The sequence below is a fragment of the Pezoporus wallicus genome, unplaced genomic scaffold (assembly GCF_028554395.1).
Source record: "Pezoporus wallicus isolate ANWC-B61680 ecotype Strahan unplaced genomic scaffold, APGP_CSIRO_Pwel_v1 contig_5767, whole genome shotgun sequence".
Lineage (NCBI taxonomy): Eukaryota > Metazoa > Chordata > Aves > Psittaciformes > Psittacidae > Pezoporus > Pezoporus wallicus.
This window is the reverse complement of record NW_026640599.1, coordinates 4,753,694-4,761,198: the sequence shown is the minus strand read 5'-3', so window position 1 is coordinate 4,761,198 and position 7,505 is coordinate 4,753,694. Positions and strand designations below refer to the sequence as shown.

Sequence of the window (7,505 nt, the reverse complement as noted above, 5' to 3'; positions counted from 1 at the left end):
TACTCAGATATTTGATTCCACTCAGATTGTTGCTTTCAATTCTAGAAGACGAGGTCATATTGAAAACATTTTTCAACAATTGCACTGTTTCTCTCCCCCTGCCAAAGTTGAAATCTAAAGATAGTAGACTGACTGTAGTAAGAAGCTATGTAACTTTCATATTACCCAATCTAGCAGATAAAAAGAAACCTTTTTTTTTTTTCATTTAGTGCTTCAACACATGGCTCGCCTGAATGCATGACTGTAAGAAAGTTTTATTTTCTTGTGTAGAAATGTCACATTCAGTCTCTGCCCAGTTCCACTTCATCCGGTATTTAATGAGAAAGGGAAGTAAAGCTTAGAGTTTGGCCATGAAAATCAAATAAAATGCTCACATAACTTGTAAAATAACTTGACTTCTCCTGGTGAAATCAGAAAACTTTTAATGAGAAGAAAAAAAAAAAAGTACTGCATCTCTCCAAAGATACTTTTTTTTTTGAGAATCACCATCCAGCAGCCTATGCTTACTGCTGACACTGCTGTAACAGCAGAGACCTTGAAGGTCCCCAGAGCCTTCAATCTGAACACATTGGCTGTCCCTGCCTCTACCCACCCTTTAGCCTTAGTTCACACCTTTTCATGAAAATATAGTACGAGTTCTTATGTAGCACTGTAATCGTTTCTAGTCACTTTCTTTCCCATCCTGCTTGGAAGATGGGCATGGATGGGTTATACAATTCAATGCTGCAAAGAGGTTTTAATGGCACTGAGTCCTCATTCTCATATCTGAACCTGTCATCCTACTGTTTTTGTTTCTTCCCTCCTTCAAGCTCTCTGTTTCATTTACTTTAAAAAAGTAGTCGTTGTATTTAATACTTCTGTTTTGCCAGGACTGGCATGCTCACTGAGGCTCCTAGTATGTGCTATTTTTAAGCATGAAAGGTGACAATAGCTTTGTTAGTGCAATGACAGTCTTCTTTTTCCACTTCCTCTGGGAACTCTCTCGTTGGGATTTCAGGTATCTTCTAATCTATGTCACCATTCCCCACCCACCTCTGCTTGCTCAACTGAGCTTTCACACATTTCAGGCAAAGTCCAGTTCTTTGAGAACTTCCTAAACTCTCTACCTTTGTTTTCCTTTGATACGCTGAAATAGCTTGAAAGTTATTAATGTACGTCTGATGGGGTTTTAGTTTATGGGTTTCATTGTTCTGTTTCTCTGTCACTGGTAAAAGAGAGATGTCCCCAGCTTAAAAATACTATCCGTATTACTCTCATGACAAATTTAATCTATGGTTATGTGGGTTTCTTATTTGACCTAGCACAGCTGCCTGGCATGCTTGTTGTTAAAGGCACACAGAATTTAAGATAATTGCAAGGCGTCTGCTCTTTCTCCACACAGCTCCAGATGCCTGTTCCTTATAATAAAATCTTTTTGCAGTCTAATGAGACATTCTGGTAGTTCAGTCCAGTTTTAATTTAAGACCCAGTCTTAAATAAAATCATCCAAAAAAAACCTTCCAAGTCAAAACTGAAAAATTATACAAAAAAGTTAAGAAGAATGTAACTATGAACTGGCTACAAATACTAACCATCTGTTCACTGATACTGCTCACATACTCTGTGAACTGTTCTACAAGGATACATGAAAGACTTGGCCTTTTGGGTCAATAGTATCTCTGGATTAAGAGCATCGGATTCATTTGGTCTGTGTATTGGGATCTTGTGCAGGGGCAAAGCCCTGCATCTGGGAAGGAATAATCCCAGGTACTAGTACAGGCCAGGAACAACTGGATAGAAGACAGCTCTGTAGAAAAAGGGGTGCTGATAGGCAACAAGTTGAATGTGAACAGCACCCTGGGCTGCATTATTAGGAGTGTGGCCAGTAAGCCAAGGGAAGTGTTTCCCTCCCCATCTGCTCAGCCCTTCTGAAACCCTTTCCCGGTACCATGCAGAGCTTTGCACTCCTGAGGACAAGAAAGAAACTGACAAGCTTGAGTGCATCCAGCAGAGAGCCACCAGGATGGTGAGAGGAACAGCACACATGGTAGAAGGAGAGAGGCTGAGAGAACTGGGCTGGTTCAAACTGGAGAAGACTGAGAGGGACATCCCTCCTGTCTCCAACTACCTGGTAACTACTGGGAGATTACAGAGATGGTGGAGCCCTTTCAAAGGTGCACAATAATAGGATTGTATTAATAGGATTGAGAGGTAATGGATACAAGCTGGAAGGTTTTTCTCTCTTGTTTGTTTGTTTGGCTTTAGTCTGTGTTTTTTAGACAGGAATATTAGACTAAAATTTAGGAAGTCAGATGTGCTTAAGGATTAGAAATAACAGCAGTGAGATAAATGTGCATTGTCAAAAGATAATGGTTAAAACCTTAACTGCTGGCACTAATCAATGTCAGGATGATTAGGAGCTACTGATACACTGATAATGAAAAATGTAAATGAGATCATATTATGCACATATGAGGTACTGTCAGTAGAGATGGATGATTATCAATGGCTTTATTAAGTAGATTTGGAAGAATCTACATCAAAATGGTGAAGGAGATTGTTGAATTTAGATAAAGAAAACCAGAGGGAACCTGATTCTATGTGAAGTGGAAAGATGCTATCAGAAGTTGGAAGGAAACTGTTTAAAAGGCCCCATTTGCAACAAAGATGAGTATAATTTTAATCTGGAAATAACAGTGAAGTTTCTAGTTTTGGAAGGAGTGAGATTGCAGAACAGCTATCCAGGAGGAACACACAAAACCTGTGTGAATATCAATACAACATGTAAAGAGATTTATTGGGATTTGCTAACTCTAGAAATCACTTTAAAAATTAACTAAAACAATTCAGGGAAGGTCCTTAGTCAAGCTGTCAATGCTAGGACATTTCAAAATCAAACCTGCCTGCCTCTGCAAAATTTATATTGCCCTTTCCCATATGCGTAATTTCCCCAGCACTCTTGCTCAACACACAGGCACTGGGATGTCAAGCGGTGTATGAAGCTGGACATGTAGAAAGAAAAGCTACATGAGGAAGATAGTAACCAAGTAACCAGATATGGCCGTACAGAATGGGATCCTCTGTTGTCTATCAGAGGAGTTTGACATGTTGCTGTTTCTAGGATGGCGCACAGCACTCTCTATAGTTCTCCCTTTGAAGAACAGAAGAAAAAGCTTCTGCTTTCTACTGATGTAAAACAAATCTCTGTGCTGACACTAGAACACCTTTCACTAACTGAAATCTAAACAGGCAAGTGGTGGCCTTTGTTTTAAATTAAAGAAACAATTATTGACTCACAAAGCAACTGACCTTACTAAATTAAGGATGTTAAAATGATATCTGTTTCATGCAAGATTCTAACAAATTTGATAAGAATTATGAGGGGATTTAGGGGGATTTCAGGTGTCTATTTTACTTCCTGATCTTTATATATGAACCATCACTATCTTGTCTGTTTGCATGCAAGAGAGCTCATAAAACATCTTCAGTGAGAATTAATTAAAATTAATGTAATTTTAGGTCAGCTTCTTTCTTTTCTGTTTTTAAAGGTATATTTCAAAAGGACACCGTCAGCCTAACCTGCCAGCCACAACTGACTGTGCTATGTCAGGAATGTTTGCAGAAGCAAGTCTTACATTAATTCTTGTATCACAATGATCCAGATGGAGCAAGATTACTGGGGTCCAGTCCTAGAAATGTTGCCACAGGTTGGGAGATTTCGATAACTTTAAAATATCATTAACATTTCAAGATAAATTATTAATAAAGAAACAAACAAACTAATGTTTGCTCTTCAGGTTGCTTCTACAACATTTTGTGCCTTTATTCTGCAGTGCCAAAAGAAGGGACATAAGTTAATTAACAACTGTTTTACTAGAGTCCCACTGACATCACTGATGATGCACATTCAAAGTAAAGAGTGAATGTATCTGGATTGCTTCTGATGTAGTTCTTTTCTGAACTGCTGGCAGAATATTTAAAACCCATCAAAATGTACTTTGCTCTTTGTCAATAAACTCACATCTTTTAAAAGAGTCTAACCTCCAGGTAGACACCGTATTTGGCCATTTTGAACTGAGAAAGAAATTTAAAGAAAGCTGTGAATATGCAAAATGAATAGTTTCATAGAAATTGATTGGTATCCTGAACAATAATTGTAAACAAACAGCTGATATAATCCCATAAAATGGCCCATCTGAGATTGTGAGATTCATTTGTAAAAGAACTCAGCTTCTGAATCAGAATGTAAGAACTATGAAAGGGTTTTATGAACCTCTGCCAAATTATCAACATATGTTCTAAGAAAAAACATGGCATTTGCTTAAGAAAAGTGAAATAGTCTTTTGACTTCTCATTTAAAACTATTCCTGAAATAATGCTTCACATTCTCCATCTGCCTTTTTTCCTACTATTTATTACTGGTATTATTTACTAATACTGAATTGCAATTTACTTGATCCAGGATTTAGAAACATGAGAAGATGCAGTTAGGAATCCTGCCCACTCTAAATTTTGCAAAATACAATTTATGTAATTTCTATGCAAATACTAATGAGGATTCAGAAAGATCTATTGTTAAACTGTAAACAATTATGAAGTGCTGTTAATCTAATCGTTCCTACTTAAGTTTGATGCTGAACAGAATACTGAGATTTACAGAACCTAAACACTCCTTTTCTGGCTACCAAAGCTCAGTGCTTTACCTCCAACACTGATGGTACACAGTGCTTAGAGAGGCAGTGTGTTGTACACGTACAAGGAGCTCTGGCAGACAGTACTGGAGCTCACTCAGAACGACTGAAAAGGTTGGCACATCCTGATTCAAATCAGCACAGGCATGATGGTGCCAAAATAAAATCAACATCAAGTTGTGGAGTATCATCAAAGTAAACCTTTAATATTGCAAGTTCTTTATATTACAGTTAAGAAACTGTTCCTTACTGTTTGCTGCTAAATTAAGGTGTAGCTTCATTCCAAAGTACCTTTGGTGGAATTAATATTCTGTTTAATCTTAAATCAGCAGAAAGATCAAACAAAAGAAACTAAGTTCAGAATTATTTGGCATGAAATATACGAAAAGTGACCACAGAAATTTCTCCAGTAACAGCAACTTTGGCAAAATGTTCTCATAAATTCTCACAGTGTATTAAAACTTTGTAAGCAAAGCATTAAGAAATATGAGTATAAATAAGGCAAACAATTAGACAGGGAAAAAGTCCAAAAAGCTGAGATATGTGGTCTAACTTGCTAAAAAACATCCTCAAACAGATACTGGGAATAGCTGCACATGAAGAACACGTCTTCTGGAGTACCAGTGTACTTCATGCCTTTTAAAGCACTTTGTTAATTCAGAGATGGCAAGCATCATCATCAGATGTCACTAGCAAAAGTGTAGAATAGATGACCTTGACAAACACTAATCAATGTGAATTAAAATTCAAAACTGCACAGTGTGAAGATAGTTGGGGGGGGAGGGGGGGTGGGCAAAGAAGGAAATCTTCATCTCCCTGTATTCACCACTGAGACTGAGCTGGTTGTCTAGGCTCTCTATGTTATCAATAGAAAGAGAGTAAAAGGCACACCCAGGGGGTGATTTATCTCAGATATAACTGAATGTGCCTTTTGAAATGCCTCTTTCTCTTCCTGCATTGACTGTAGAGAGTGTTTAGGTGATTTATACCTGACACCCAGCATTTAGACAACTAAAGTCAAACAAGATGAATTCTACCCTGGGGACAGAAAAAAGGTCCACTGTAACTTAGGAGTTCATCAGTTTTAATTGACTGAGGAGAAAGACTGAGCATACTAGTAATTCACAGAATGACTCTAAGCCACCAGCGTGCTTCAGGCATGAAAGACAAATGGGATCTTATGATGTGTCATATAAGAAAGTTTCCACAGATAGAGAAGTAATAATACCACTATATAAAGATGGGTCAGATCTCATCTGGAATTTGATGTACAAGCATCAATGACAAAAAAGAACTATTTAAATATTACAACTAGCCTTTTATCCTAGGCTTTGGTTAGAAATTAAAGCCAGGTCCCAAAACCTTACATCAGTGATCTTCTGGAACAGCTGTCTACAAAAATAAACACTATCAAAACCGCAGGTGCTTTCAAGAGGAGTCTTGATTCTGCTTTTCTGCATTGAGAAGAAACAACTACACTCAGTGAGAAGAAGGCAGATTTCAATCCAGAGGTCCTGTGGACATCAGAGGTATAAGCAGTACAAAGTATTCTGCAAGGAAAAAGACTCCCAATGTGTTCGTGATTAACTTATGAAGTACAAATAAGAACATTCAGGAAGAATAATGTAATTTGAAATAAGATTCCTTTTCAACAAGCTTTGCAAATAAAAAGGCATTTTCATGAATTTCAAAAGCAGGGAAGGAAAAATAAAAAATTAGGAAATAAAAAAAACCCACCAAAACATAGACCAGAGTATCTTCAGATATTCTGAAGTAGGTAAGTCAGCTACACAAAATTAAGTTTCTTTCAACAATTTTTACTCATAATACTACAGTTGTTAAAGGAGCCCTCAAACCTACACTGACTGTACTGATGCATTGTTTTACATGCAAGACAAGCCTTTGTGTAGAATCAGGGTTGGTTTTTTTATCATGCAGTAGTTAATTTACTCATTTATGTGGTCTTTCATACAGCAAGAGAAAGGAGAGAAAATATCAAATTTTCTGTTTGTTTGAAATCAGTAAGGCTGCCAGGAGAAATTCATTCAGGAGGAAGAACAGCACCATTTGAAATGACTTTATAAAATGTGAAAAAGGATTTAATTTGTAATCTCACCTTTATGCCACAAGCAGATCCACATGGGCTGAGCAGGCTGCCTCCACAGAGACACTTCCCTTGTCCAAGGCTCCTCATGACATTCTTGAGTTTCAGTGGAAGTCCCTGGACCTTTCCACGAGATGCAACTTTCTCCTTCTGGAGGGAATGCTGGCAGGAATCTCCACAGAAGTGCCTCCAGAGGCAAAGGTCGGGTTTTTTTCAGACACTGTATTTTACCTGAAGTTCAATCAGTGTACAAGTGAAGCAGCTGAAAGGCACGTCCTTGTTTGTTCTGGTGAATACTTATCCTTCCTGACTCCTCAAGGCATACTTTGCTGCCTTACTCTCATAGTTCTTCCATATATTTAAAGAAGATTTTCTTTTTAGATTCTGACTCAGTGATTTAAAGAGAAGATGCTGCAGTAAACATTTTCTAAAGAAGGCAGGAACTGCTTTTAAAAGCAAACCCCGTGAAGCATCCTTTACGAGAAACATACCCAATGCATCTCTTTTTAAGGCATGGCTTTCAAGCATAAAAAAGTTAACAATTAAAAGGAGGAGGAATAAAATAGGAAATAGCAAAGTCTGGTGGGTGAAAAACTGTAAAACAAGAAGTATCGAATATAAATATCATCAATGTATGAAAGAAAATTGAAATCACAGTTATAAAAAGCAATAATTTAGTATGATAAATAGCTTGTAATTAAGTATCTAACCCAAGTAGTGTCCTCCATAGG

At 37.5% G+C, this 7,505-nt stretch overlaps 1 long non-coding RNA gene across 2 annotated transcripts; it reads left to right on the top strand.

Annotated features, from left to right (window-relative positions):
• Positions 1-1,996: 1,996 nt before the first annotated feature.
• Positions 1,997-7,505, top strand: LOC130604801 (uncharacterized). Of its 2 annotated transcripts, none has more exons than XR_008973530.1 (3): positions 1,997-2,110; positions 3,528-3,686; positions 7,208-7,505. It is a non-coding gene; the product is annotated as an uncharacterized LOC130604801 (long non-coding RNA). The 2 variants fall into 2 exon arrangements; XR_008973531.1 differs by lacking the exon at positions 7,208-7,505 and adding an exon at positions 6,801-6,960.